Consider the following 14,638-nt stretch of genomic DNA (forward strand, 5'->3'; position numbering starts at 1 on the left):
CAGGAAGCAGATGCAGAGGGTAAGTTTAATGAGAAGAACAATGCAGAAAAACAGAACAGGAGAAGAGAGAGCTGTATAGAGCCTGTACAGAGTGGAGGCTATATACAGGGGGTACCGGTACAGAGTCAATGTGGAGGCTATATACAGGGGGTACCGGTACAGAGTCAATGTGGAGACTATATACAGGGGGTACCGGTACAGAGTCAATGTGGAGGCTATATACTGGGGATACCGGTACAGAGTCAATGTGGAGGCTATATACAGGGGGTACCGGTACAGAGTCAATGTGGAGGCTATATACAGGGGGTACCGGTACAGAGTCAATGTGGAGGCTATATACAGGGGGTACCGGTACTGAGTCAATGTGGAGGCTATATACAGGGGGTACCAGTACAGAGTCAATGTGGAGGCTATATACAGGGGCTACCATTACAGAGTCAATGTGGAGGCTATATACAGGGGCTACCATTACAGAGTCAATGTGGAGGCTATATACAGGGGGTACCGGTACAGAGACAATGTGGAGGCTATATACAGGGGATACCGGTACAGGGTCAATGTGGAGACTATATATACCTATATATATGTACCGTAACACCCTGTATATAGCCTCCACATTGACTGTACTATAATACCCTGTACATAGCCTCATTATTGTTATGTAAATTTATTGCGTTGCATTTTGATTGATTCAATTATTTTTACATTAGTTTATTGATCTATGACACAGCTGATTCCCCCTGGACTGTTTCAATAACACGGTACCTCATTTTGTTAACCTGTCGGCCCCAGCCTCGAACTCAGGTCCTGTATGTACCCAAATGACCCCCTCTGTCCATTCATCACCATTTACCTGTCGGCCCCAGCCTCTAACTCAGGTCCTGTATGTACCTAACTGACCCCCTCTGCCCATTCATCACCATTTACCTGTCGGCCCCAGCCTCCAACTCAGGTCCTGTATGTACCTAACTGACCCTCTCTGCCCATTAATTGCCATTTACCTGTTGGCCCCAGCCTCAAACTCAGGTCCTGTAAGTACCTAACTGACCCTCTCTGCCCATTCATCACCATTTACCTGTTGGCCCCAGCCTCAAACTCAGGTCCTGTATGTACCTAACTGACCCTCTCTGCCCATTAATTGCCAAATACCTGTAGGCCCCAGCCTCAAACTCAGGTCCTGTAAGTACCTAACTGACCCTCTCTGCCCATTCATCACCATTTACCTGTTGGCCCCAGCCTCGAACTCAGGTCCTGTATGTACCTAACTGACCCTCTCTGCCCATTCATCACTATTTACCCGTTGTTGTCTTAGCTCTCCTGAGCAACACCTGTGATTGCTTTATGCCTCTCTAATGTCAATATGCCTTGTCTAATGCTGTATTGGCTAGTACTTATTGTTTTATTTCACTGTAGAGCCATCAGTCCCGCACAAAATGCCTTAGATAGGTCTTTTGTCCCACCCCACACACATGCGGAGATCTCACCTGGTTTAACTGGTGCCTACAGAGACGAAATCTCTCTCATCGTCACTCAAAGCCTAGATTTACCTCCATTGTACTCACATCCTATCATACATTTGTCTGTACATTATGCCCTGAATCTATTCTACCACGCCCAGAAATCTGCTACTTTTATTCTCTGTTCTCAACGCACTAGACAACCAGTTCTTAAAGCCTTTAGCTGTACCCTTATCCTACTCCTCCGCTGTTCCTCTGGTGATGTAGAGGTTAACCCAGGCCCTGTAGCCCCCAGTTCCACTCCCATTCCCCAGGCACTCTCATTTGTTGACTTCTGTAACTGTAAAAGCCTTGGTTTAATGCATGTTAACATCAGAAGCCTCCTCCCTAAGTTTGTTTTAATCACCGCTTCAGCACACTCCACCAACCATGATGCCCCAGCCGTGTCTGAATCCAGGCTTAGGAAGGCTACCACAAATGCTGAAATGTCCATCCCCAACTACAACATTTTCCACAAGATAGAACTGTCAAAAGGGATTGGAGTTGCAATCTACTGAAGAGATAGCCTGCAGAGTTCTGTCATACCATCCAGGTCTGTGCCCAAACAGTTTGAGCTTCTACTTTTAAAAATCCACCTTTCCAGAAATAACTCTCTCACTGATGCCGCTTGATATAGACCCCTATCAGCCCCCAGCTGTGCCCTAGACACCATACCGTATGTGAATTAATTGCCCCCCATTTATCTTCAGAGTTTGTACTGTTAGGTGACCTAAACTGGGATATGCGTAACACCCCAGCCCTCCTATGATCTATGCTAGATGCCCTCAATCGCAAACAAATCATCATGAAACCTACCAGGTACAACCCTAAATCCGTAAACACGGCCAACCTCATAGATACCATCTTGACCAACCTGCCCTCTCAATACACCTCTGCTGTCTTCAACCACGATCTCAGCGATCACTGCCTCATTCCGTCCGTAATGGGTTCGCAGTCAAACGACCACCCCTCATCACTATCAAACGCTCCCTAAAACACTTCAGCGAGCATGCCTTTCTAATCGACCTTGCCCGGGTATCCTGAAAGGATATTGACCTCATTCCATCAGTAGAGGAACTAAGAACAGATATAGGCCTTGGTTCACTCCAGACCTGACTGCCCTTGATCAGCACAAAAACATCTTGTGGCATACTGCGTTAGCATCGAATAGCCCCCGCGATATGCAACTTTTCAGGGAAGTTAGGAACCATGATACACAGGCAGTTAGGAAAGCTAAGTCTAGCTTTCTCAAACTGAAACAAAATGTTTGGGACTCTGTAAAACAAGCATTTTTCTACGGCTGGCCATGCTTTCCACCTGGCTACTCTTACCCTGCTCAACAGCACTGCACCTCCCACAGCAACATGCCCAAGCCTCCTCCATTTCTCCTTCAACCAAATCCAGATAGCTGATGTTCTGAAAGATCTGCAAAATCTGGACCCCTACAAATGAGCTGGGCTAGACAATCTGGACCCCTACAAATCAGCTGGGCTAGACAATCTGGACCCCTACAAATCAGCTGGGCTAGACAATCTGGACCCCTACATATGAGCTGGGCTAGACAATCTGGACCCCTACAAATGATCTGGGCTAGACAATCTGGACCCCTACAAATCAGCTGGGCTAGACAATCTGGACCCCTACAAATGAGCTGGGCTAGACAATCTGGACCCCTACAAATCAGCTGGGCTAGACAATCTGGACCCCTACATATGAGCTGGGCTAGACAATCTGGACCACTACATATGAGCTGGGCTAGACAATCTGGACCCCTACAAATCAGCTGGGCTAGACAATCTAGACCCCTACAAATCAGCTGGGCTAGACAATCTGGACCCCTACATATGAGCTGGGCTAGACAATCTGGACCCCTACATATGAGCTGGGCTAGACAATTTGGACCCCTACATATCAGCTGGGCTAGACAATCTGGACCACTACAAATCAGCTGGGCTAGACAATCTGGACCCCTACAAATCAGCTGGGCTAGACAATCTGGACCCCTACAAATCAGCTGGGCTAGACAATCTGGACCCCTACAAATCAGCTGGGCTAGACAATCTGGACCCCTACAAATCAGCTGGGCTAGACAATCTGGACCCCTACAAATCAGCTGCACTAGACAATCTGGACCCCTACAAATCAGATGGGCTAGACAATCTGGACCTCTACAAATGAGGTGGGCTAGAAAATCTGGACCCCTACATATGAGCTGGGCTAGACAATCTGGACCCCTACAAATCAGCTGGGCTAGACAATCTGGACCCCTACAAATCAGCTGGGCTAGACAATCTGGACCCCTACATATGAGCTGGGCTAGACAATCTGGACCCCTACATATGAGCTGGGCTATACAATCTGGACCCCTACATATCAGCTGGGCTAGACAATCTGGACCCCTACAAATCAGCTGGGCTAGACAATCTGGACCCCTACAAATCAGCTGGGCTAGACAATCTGGACCCCTACAAATCAGCTGGGCTAGACAATCTGGACCCCTACAAATCAGCTGGGCTAGACAATCTGGACCCCTACATATGAGCTGGGCTAGACAATCTGGACCCCTACAAATCAGCTGGGCTAGAAAATCTGGACCCCTACAAATCAGCTGCGCTAGACAATCTGGACCCCTACAAATCAGATGGGCTAGACAATCTGGACCCCTACAAATCAGCTGGGCCAGACAATCTGGACCCCTACAAATCAGCTGGGCTAGACAATCTGGACCCCTACAAATCAGCTGCGCTAGACAATCTGGACACCTACAAATCAGATGGGCTAGACAATCTGGACCTCTACAAATGAGTTGGGCTAGACAATCTGGACCCCTACAAATGGCTAGACAATCTGGACCCCTACAAATGAGCTGGGCTAGACAATCTGGACCCCTACAAATGGCTAGACAATCTGGACCCCTACAAATCAGCTGGGCTAGACAATCTGGACCCCTACAAATCAGCTGGGCTAGACAATCTGGACCCCTACAAATCAGCTGGGCTAGACAATCTGGACCCCTACAAATCAGCTGGGCTAGAAAATCTCGACCGTCTCTTTATAAAATTATCCGCTGCAATTGTTGCAACCTCTATTACTTGTTGGTTCAAATTCTCTTTCGTCTGAGATGCCTAAAGATTGGAAAGCTGCCACATTCATCCCCCTCTTCAAAGGGGGTGACACTCTAGACCCAAACTGTTAAAGACCAATATCTATCCGATCTAAAGTCTTCAAAAGCCAAGTGAACAAACAGATCACAACCATTTTGAATCCCACCGTACCTTCTCTGATTTGCAATCTGACTGCCTTGCCTGGTTCACCAACTACTTCGGAGACAGAGCTCAGTTTGTCAAATCGGAGGGTCTGTTGTCCGGACCTCTGGCAGTCTCTATGGTGGTGTCACAGGGTTCAATTCTTGGGCCGACTCCTTTCTCTGTACTCAATATTGTCGCTCTTGCTGATAGTGATTCTCTGATCCACCTCCACGCAGACGACACCATTCTGTATAATTCTGGCCTTTCTTTGGACACTGTGTTAACAAACCTCCAGACAAGCTTCAATGCCATCCAACACTCCTTCCGTGGCCTCCTACTGGTCTTCAATGCAAGCAAAACTAAATGCATGCTCTTTTGCTGCCCGCACTCGCCCACCCGTCTAGCATCACTACTCTGGACGGTTCTGACTTAGAATATGTGGACAACTACAAATACCTAGGTGTCTGGTTAGACTTTATACTCTCCTTCCAGACTCACATTAAACATCTCCAATACAAAATGACATTTCGAATCGGCTTCCTATTTTGTAACGAAGCATCCTTCACTCGACAGTTAGCCTAGTGGTTAGAGCATTGGACTAGTAACCGAAAGGTTGCATGATTGATTCCCAGAGCTAACAAGGTAAACATCTGTTCTTCTGCAACTGAACAAGGCAATTACCCAAATGTTCCTAGGCCATCATTGAAAACAAGAATTTGTTCTTAACTGACTTGTCAAGTTAAATGAAATATTTTTTTTTAATTCATAAAAAAGTAAGGCTGCCAAACATTCCCTCATAAAACTGACTATCCTCCCGATCCTTGACCTCATCGAGAAACAGAAATGTGTTTTTACTTTGTCATCATTGGGTATTGAGTGTAGATTGATGAGAAAAAAAATATTTTATAATAATAATTTAAAATAAAAATCAAATGTATTTGTCACATACACATGGTTAGCAGATGTTAATGCGAGTGTAGCGAAATGCTTGTGCTTCTAGTTCCGACAATGCAGTAATAACCAACAAGTAATCTAACTAACAATTCCTAAACTACTGTCTTATACACAGTGTAAGGGGATAAAGAATATGTACATAAGGATATATGAATGAGTGATGGTACAGAGCAGCATAGGCAAGATACAGTAGATGGTATCAAGTACAGTATATACATATAAGATGAGTATGTAAACAAAGTGGCATAGTTAAAGTGGCTAGTGATACATGTATTACATAAGGATGCAGTCGATGATATAGAGTACAGTATATACGTATGCATATGAGATGAATAATGTAGGGTAAGTAACATTATATAAGGTAGCATTGTTTAAAGTGGCTAGTGATATATTTACATCATTCCCATCAATTCCCATTATTAAAGTGGCTGGAGTTGAGTCAGTGTCAGTGTGTTGGCAGCGGCCACTCAATGTTAGTGACTGTTTAACAGTCTGATGGCCTTGAGATAGAAGCTGTTTTTCAGTCTCTCGGTCCCAGCTTTGATGCACCTGTACTGACCTCGCCTTCTGGATGATAGCGAGGTGAACAGGCAGTGGCTCGGGTGGTTGATGTCCTTGATGATCTTTATGGCCTTCCTGTAACATCGGGTGGTGTAGGTGTCCTGGAGGGCAGGTAGTTTGCCCCCGGTGATGCGTTGTGCTGACCTCACTAACCTCTGGAGAGCCTTACGGTTGAGGGCAGAGCAGTTGCCGTACCAGGCGGTGATACAGCCCGCCAGGATGCTCTCGATTGTGCATCTGTAGAAGTTTGTGAGTGCTTTTGGTGACAAGCCGAATTTCTTCAGTCTCCTGAGGTTGAAGAGGCGCTGCTGCACCTTCTTCACAATGCTGTCTGTGGACCAATTCAGTTTGTCTGTGATGTGTATGCCGAGGAACTTAAAACTTGCTACCCTCTCCACTACTGTTTCATCAATGTGGATAGGGGGGTGTTCCCTCTGCTGTTTCCTGAAGTCCACAATCATCTCCTTAGTTTTGTTGACGTTGAGTGTGAGGTTATTTTCCTGACACCACACTCCGAGGGCCGTCACCTCCTCCCTGTAGGCCGTCTCGTCGTTGTTGGTAATCAAGCCTACCACTGTTGTGTCGTCCGCAAACTTGATGATTGAGTTGGAGGCGTGCATGGCCACGCAGTCGTGGGTGAACAAGGAGTACAGGAGAGGGCTCAGAACGCACCCTTGTGGGGCCCCAGTGTTGAGGATCAGAGGGGAGGAGATGTTGTTACCTACCCTCACCACCTGGGGGCGGCCCATCAGGAAGTCCAGTACCCAGTTGCACAGGGCAGGGTCGAGACCCAGGGTCTCGAGCTTGATGACGAGCTTGGAGGGTACTATGGTGTTGAATGCCGAGCTGTAGTCGATGCACAGCATTCTCACATAGGTATTCCTCTTGTCCAGATGGGTTAGGGCAGTGTGCAGTGTGGTTGAGATTGCATCGTCTGTGGACCTATTTGGGCGGTAAGCAAATTGGAGTGGGTCTAGGGTGTCAGGTAGGGTGGAGGTGATATGGTCCTTGACTAGTCTCTCAAAGCACTTCATGATGACGGAAGTGAGTGCTCTGAGGGCGCGGCTGGGGATGCCGTCTGGGCCTGCAGCCTTGCGAGGGTTAACACGTTTAAATGTCTTACTCACCTCGGCTGCAGTGAAGGAGAGACCGCATGTTTTCGTTGCAGGCTGTGTCAGTGGCACTGTATTGTCCTCAAAGCGGGCAAAAGAGTTATTTAGTCTGCCTGGGAGCAAGACATCCTGGTCCTTGACTGGGCTGGATTTCTTCCTGTAGTCCGTGATTGACTGTAGACCCTGCCACATGCCTCTCTTGTCTGAGCCGTTGAATTGAGATTCTACTTTGTCTCTGTACTGACGCTTAGCTTGTTTGATAGCCTTGCAGAGGCAATAGCTGCACTGTTTGTATTCAGTCATGTTGCCAGACACCTTGCCCTGATTAAAAGCAGTGGTTCGTGCTTTCAGTTTCACGCAAATGCTGCCATCAATCCACGGTTTCTGGTTAGGGAATGTTTTAATTGTTGCTATGGGAACGACATCTTCAACGCACGTTCTAATGAACTCGCACACCGAATCAGCGTATTCGTCAATGTTGTTATCTGACGCAATACGAAACATATTCCAGTCCACGTGCTGGAAGCAGTCTTGGAGTGTGGAGTCAGCTTGGTCGGACCAGCGTTGGACAGACCTCAGCGTGGGAGCCTCTAGTTTTAGTTTCTATCTGTAGGCAGGGATCAGCAAAATGGAGTCGTGGTCAGCTTTTCCGAAAGGGGGGCGGGGCAGGGACTTATATGTGTCGTGGAAGTTAGAGTAACAATGATCCAAGGTTTTTCCACCCCTGGAAAAACAAATTGTGGAAAAAGTCGGAGGGTCCTTGGCGTGATCCTGGACAACACCCTGTCGTTCTCAACTAACATCAAGGCGGTGGCCCGTTCCTGTAGGTTCATGCTCTACAACATCCGCAGAGTACGCCCCTGCCTCACACAGGAAGCGGTGCAGGTCCTAATCCAGGCACTTGTCATCTCCCGTCTGGATTACTGCAACTCGCTGTTGGCTGGGCTCCCTGCCTGTGCCATTAAACCCCTACAACTCATCCAGAACACCGCAGCCCGTCTGGTGTTCAACCTTCCCAAGTTCTCTCACGTCACCCCGCTCCTCCGCTCTCTCCACTGGCTTCCAGTTGAAGCTCGCATCCGCTACAAGACCATGGTGCTTGCCTACGGAGCTGTGAGGGGAACGGCACCTCAGTACCTCCAGGCTCTGATCAGGCCCTACACCCAAACAAGGGCACTGCATTCATCCACCTCTGGCCTGCTCGCCTCCCTACCACTGAGGAAGTACAGTTCCCGCTCAGCCCAGTCAAAACTGTTCGCTGCTCTGGCCCCCCAATGGTGGAACAAACTCCCTCACGACGCCAGGACAGCGGAGTCAATCACCACCTTCCGGAGACACCTGAAACCCCACCTCTTTAAGGAATACCTAGGATAGGATAAGTAATCCCTCTCACCCCCCCCTTTAAGATTTAGATGCACTATTGTAAAGTGACTGTTCCACTGGATGTCATAAGGTGAATGCACCAATTTGTAAGTCGCTCTGGATAAGAGCGTCTGCTAAATGACTTAAATGTAATGTAAATGTAATGGTCTGAATACTTTCCAAGGCACATACAGCAACCAGTCATTTTCGACTCACCTACTCATTCCAGGGTTTCTCTTGTGGTCCTTCTGTAGCTCAGTTGGTAGAGCATGGCGCTTGTAACGCCAGGGTAGTGGGTTCGATCCCCGGGACCACCCATACGTAGAATGTATGCACACATGACTGTAAGTCGCTTTGGATAAAAGCATCTGCTAAATGGCATATATTATTATATTATTCTTAATTTTTTAAAATTATTTTCTACATTGTAGAATAACAGTGAAGATATAAAAACTATGAAATAAGACATATGGAATCATGTGGTAACCAAAAAAGTGTTAAACAATTTAAAATAGAGTTTAGATTTTAGATTCTTCATAGTAGCCACCATTTGCCTTGATGATAATGTTGCACACTCTTGGCATTCTCTCAACCAGCTCCATGAAGTAATCACCTGGAATGCATTTTAATTAACAGGTGTGCCTTGTTAAAAGTTAATTTGTGGAATTGTATTTCCTTCTTAACGCTTTTGAGCAAGTCAGCTGTGTTTTGACAAGGTAGGGTTGGTATACAGAGGATAGACCTATTTGGTAAAAGACCAAGTCCACATTATGGCAAGAACAGCACAAATAAGCAAAGAGAAACGACCAGTCCATCATTACTTTAAGACATGAAGGTCAGTCAATCAGGAACATTTCATGAATTTTGGAAGTTTCTTCAAGTGCAGTCGCAAAAACCATCAAGGGTTATGATGAAACTGGTTCTCGAGAGGACCGCCAGAGGAAAGGAAGACCCAGAGTTACCTCAGCTGCAGAGGATCATTTAACTAGAGTTACCAGCCTCAGAAATTGCAGCCCAAATAGATGCTTCAGAGTACAAGTAACAGACACATCTCAACATGAATTGTTCAGAGGAGACCGTGTAAATCAGACCTTCATTTATTTATTTTTATTTAACCTTCAATCGTGGTCAAATTACTGCAAATTAACCACTACTATTAGAGGGCAACAATGAGAATAAGATAATTGCTTGGGCCAAGAAGTACGAGCAATGGACTTTAGACAATTGGAAATCTGTCCTTTGGTCTGATAAGTCCAATTTTGAGATTTTTAGATCCAACTGCCGTGTCTATTTGAGACACAGAGTAGGTGAATGGATGATCTTCACATGTGTGGTTCCCACCGTGAAGCATGGAGGAGGTGGTGTGATACTGTGGGGGTGCTTTGCTGGTGACACTATCTGTGATTTCTTTAGAATTCTGCAGCGATATGACATCCCATCTGGTTTGTGCCTAGTGTGACTGTCATTTGTTTTTCAACAGGACAATCAGGACAATGACCCAACACACCTCCAGGCTGTGCAATGTCTATTTGACCAAGAAGGAGAGTGATGGAGGTATTGCATCAGATGATCTGTCCTCCACCCAACCTCAACCCAATTGAGATCGTTTGGGATGAGTTGGACCGCAGAGGGAAGGAAAAGCAGCCATCAAGTGCTCAGCATATGTGGGAACTTCTTCTAGACTGTTGGAAAACGATTCCAGGTGAAGCTGGTTGAGAGAATGCCAAGAGTCTTCAAAGCTACTTTGAAGAATTTACAATCTAAAATACATTTTAATTCGTTCAACACTTTTTTGGTTGATACATGATTCCAAATGTTTTATTTAATAATTCTGATCACCATTATTCTGCATGTAGAATATAGTAAAAATAAACTAAAACCCTTGAATGAATACTTGTGTCTAACATTTGGACTTGTACTTGTATACAAATGTTGGTCCCATGTTTAATGAGCTGAAATATAAGATCACAGACATATGTCATGTTCACAAAAATCTTATTTATCTCAAATGTGTTTACATCCGTGTTAGTGAGCATTTCTAATTTTCCAAGATAATCCATCCACCTGACAGGCATATCAAGAAGCTGATTAAACAGCATGATCGTTACTTGATCGGACAATAAAAGGCCACTCTAAATTGTGCAGTTTTGTCACACAACACAATGCCACAGATGTCTTCAGTTTTGAGTGAGACTGCTGACTGCAGGATTGTCCACCAAAGCTGTTGCCAAGTAATTTCATGTTAATTTCTCTACCATTAGAAGCGTACAACATCATTTTTGAGAAATTGGCAAAACGTTAAACCGGCCTCACAACTACAGATGACATGCATGGTTTGGTTAGGTTGTAGTGTAATAGCTTGGTGAGGTTGTAGTGTAATAGCTTGGTAAGGATGTAGGGTAATAGCTTGGTAAGGATGTAGGGTAATAGCTTGGTAAGGATGTAGGGTAATAGCTTGGTAAGGTTGTAGTATAATAGCTTGGTAAGGTTGTAGGGTAATAGCTTGGTAAGGTTGTAGTATAATAGCTTGGTAAGGTTGTTGTATAATAGCTTGGTAAGGTTGTAGTGTAATAGCTTGGTAAGGTTGTAGGGTAATAGCTTGGTAAGGTTGTAAGGTAATAGCTTGGTAAGGTTGTTGTATAATAGCTTGGTAAGGTTGTAGTGTAATAGCTTGGTAAGGTTGTAGGGTAATAGCTTGGTAAGGTTGTAAGGTAATAGCTTGGTAAGGTTGTAGTGTAATATCTTGGTAAGGTTGTAGTGTAATAGCTTGGTAAGGTATTAGCTTGGTAAGGTTGTAGGGTAATAGCTTGGTAAGGTTGTAATATAATAGCTTGGTAAGGTTGTAGTATAATAGCTTGGTAAGGTTGTTGTATAATAGCTTGGTAAGGTTGTAGTGTAATAGCTTGGTAAGGTTGTAGGGTAATAGCTTGGTAAGGTTGTAAGGTAATAGCTTGGTAAGGTTGTTGTATAATAGCTTGGTAAGGTTGTAGTGTAATAGCTTGGTAAGGTTGTAGGGTAATAGCTTGGTAAGGTTGTAAGGTAATAGCTTGATAAGGTTGTAGTGTAATATCTTGGTAAGGTTGTAGTGTAATAGCTTGGTAAGGTATTAGCTTGGTAAGGTTGTAGGGTAATAGCTTGGTAAGGTTGTAATATAATAGCTTGGTAAAGTTGTAGTATAATAGCTTGGTGAGGTTGTAGTATAATAGCTTGGTAAGGTTGTAGTGTAATAGCTTGGTGAGGTTGTAGTGTAATAGCTTGGTAAGGTTGTAGTATAATAGCTTGGTGAGGTTGTAGTGTAATAGCTTGGTAAGGTTGTAGGGTAATAGCTTGGTAAGGTTGTAGTGTAATAGCTTGGTAAGGTTGTAGGGTAATAGCTTGGTGAGGTTGTAGTGTAATAGCTTGGTAAGGTTGTAGTATAATAGCTTGGTGAGGTTGTAGTGTAATAGCTTGGTAAGGTTGTAGGGTAATAGCTTGGTAAGGTTGTAGTGTAATAGCTTGGTGAGGTTGTAGTGTAATAGCTTGGTAAGGTTGTAGGGTAATAGCTTGGTAAGGTTGTAGTGTAATAGCTTGGTAAGGTTGTAGGGTAATAGCTTGGTAAGGTTGCAGTGTAATAGCTTGGTAAGTTATTAGCTTGGTAAGGTTGTAGTATAATAGCTTGGTAAGGTTGTAGGGTAATAGCTTGGTAAGTTTGTACTGTAATAGCTTGGTGAGGTTGTAGTATAATAGCTTGGTAAGTTTGTACTGTAATAGCTTGGTGAGGTTGTAGTGTAATAGCTTGGTGAGGTTGTAGTATAATAGCTTGGTAAGTTTGTACTGTAATAGCTTGGTGAGGTTGTAGTATAATAGCTTGGTAATTTTGTACTGTAATAGCTTGGTGAGGTTGTAGTATAATAGCTTGGTAAGGTTGTAGTATAATAGGTCAGTAAGGTAATAGCTTGGTAAGGTTGTAGGTTAATAGATTGGTGAGGTTGTAGTATAATAGATTGGTGAGGTTGTAGTGTAATAGCTTGGTAAGGTTGTGGTGTACTAGCTAGGAGCGAGACAGAGATACCGTGATGAGATCCCGAGGTCCATTGTCGTGACATTCATCCACCACCATCACCTCATGTTTCAGCATGATAATGCACGGCCCCATGTCACAAGGATCTGGGCACAATTCCTAGACGCTGAAAATGTCCCTGTTCTTCCATGGTCTACACACTCACCAGACATGTCACCCACTGTTTGGGATGCTTTTTCTGTGACCAACAGGTGTCTGCTGGGGCGGCAGGGTTGCCTTGTGGTTAGAGCATTGGACTAGTAACCGGAAGGTTGCAAGTTCAAATCTCCGAGCTGACAAGGTACAAATCTGTTGTTCTGCCCCTAAACAAGGCAGTTAACCCACTGTTCCTCGGCCGTCATTGAAAATAAGAATTTGTTCTTAACTGACTTGCCTAGTTAAATACAGGTAAAATAAAATAAATATACCTGGCCAATTGCCAGGGAAAATACAGAGCGCCTAATTCATATAAAATACTATAAAATTTAAACTTTCATTAAATCACACATGTAAGATACCAAAATAAAGCGACACTCGTTGTGAATTCAGCCAACATGTCAGATTTCGGTGAAAGTATAAGAAGCTATTATCTGATGATAGCATAACAGTAAACAAAGAGAGAGTAGCATATTTAAACCCTGCAGGCACCACACAAAACGCAGAAATAAAATATAAATCATGCCTTACCTTTGATGAGCTTCTTTTGTTGGCACTCCAATATGTCCCATAAACATCACAAATGGTCCTTTTGTTCGATTAATTCCGTCGATATATATCCAAAATGTCAATTTATTTGGCGCGTTTGATCCAGAAAAAAAAACAGCTTCCAATTTGCGCAACATCACAACAAATTATCTCAAAAGTTACCTGGAATCTTTGCCAAAACATTTCAAACTACTTTTGTAATACAACTTTAGGTATTTTTAAACGTTAATAATCGATCACATTGTAGACGGGACAATCTGTGTTCAATACAGGAAGACAACAAACTCACCCTACTCTTCCAGTCAGGGGCCTTTACAAAAAGTACACTTCAAATGACACAAATTCAAGATGGCCGTACTTCTTCATTACACAAAGGAATAATCTCAACCAATTTCCAAAGACTGGTGACATCCAGTGGAAGCGGTATGAAACAGCAAACAAGTGCCTTAGAAATCTCGTTTCCCAATGAAACCTCATTAAATAGACAGTGACCTCAAAAAAACTTAATTCTGAATGGTTTGTCCTCTGGGTTTTGCCTGCTACATAAGTTCTGTTATACTCACAGACATGATTCCAACAGTTTTAAAAACTTCAGTCTGTTTTCTATCCAAATCTACTAATAACATGCATATCTTATATTCTTGGCCTGAGTAGCAGGAGGTTTAAATTGGGCATGCTATTTATCCAAAAGTGAAAATGCTGCCCTCTAGCCCCAAGAGGTTATTAAGTGCCAATGATTCCATGTATAAAGGGCAGCAGCCCCTAAGGTGCAAAGTTACGTAACGAAGATGGCTAGCGATGGCTATTTAACAGTCGGAGAGCCTTGAGACAGAAGTTGTTTTTTTCTGGGTCCCAACACACCTATCTATATAAGGTCCAGCAGTTGACAGTGCATGTCAGATCAAAACCCAAGCCAAGCCATGAGATGGGAGAACCTTCCAGAGGGACAACAATCTCTGCAGCACTCCACCAATCAGGCCGTTATGGTGGAGTGGCCAGATGGAAGCCACTCCTCAGTAAAAGGCACATGCTCGCCCGCTTGAAGTTTGCCAAAAGGTACCTAAAGGTCTCTCAGACCACGAGAAACAAGATTCTCTGGTCCGATAAAACCAAGATTGAAAGATCTTTGGCATGAATGCCAAGTGTCACGTCTGGAGGAAA

The sequence above is a fragment of the Oncorhynchus gorbuscha genome, linkage group LG07 (assembly GCF_021184085.1).
Source record: "Oncorhynchus gorbuscha isolate QuinsamMale2020 ecotype Even-year linkage group LG07, OgorEven_v1.0, whole genome shotgun sequence".
NCBI lineage: Eukaryota > Metazoa > Chordata > Actinopteri > Salmoniformes > Salmonidae > Oncorhynchus > Oncorhynchus gorbuscha.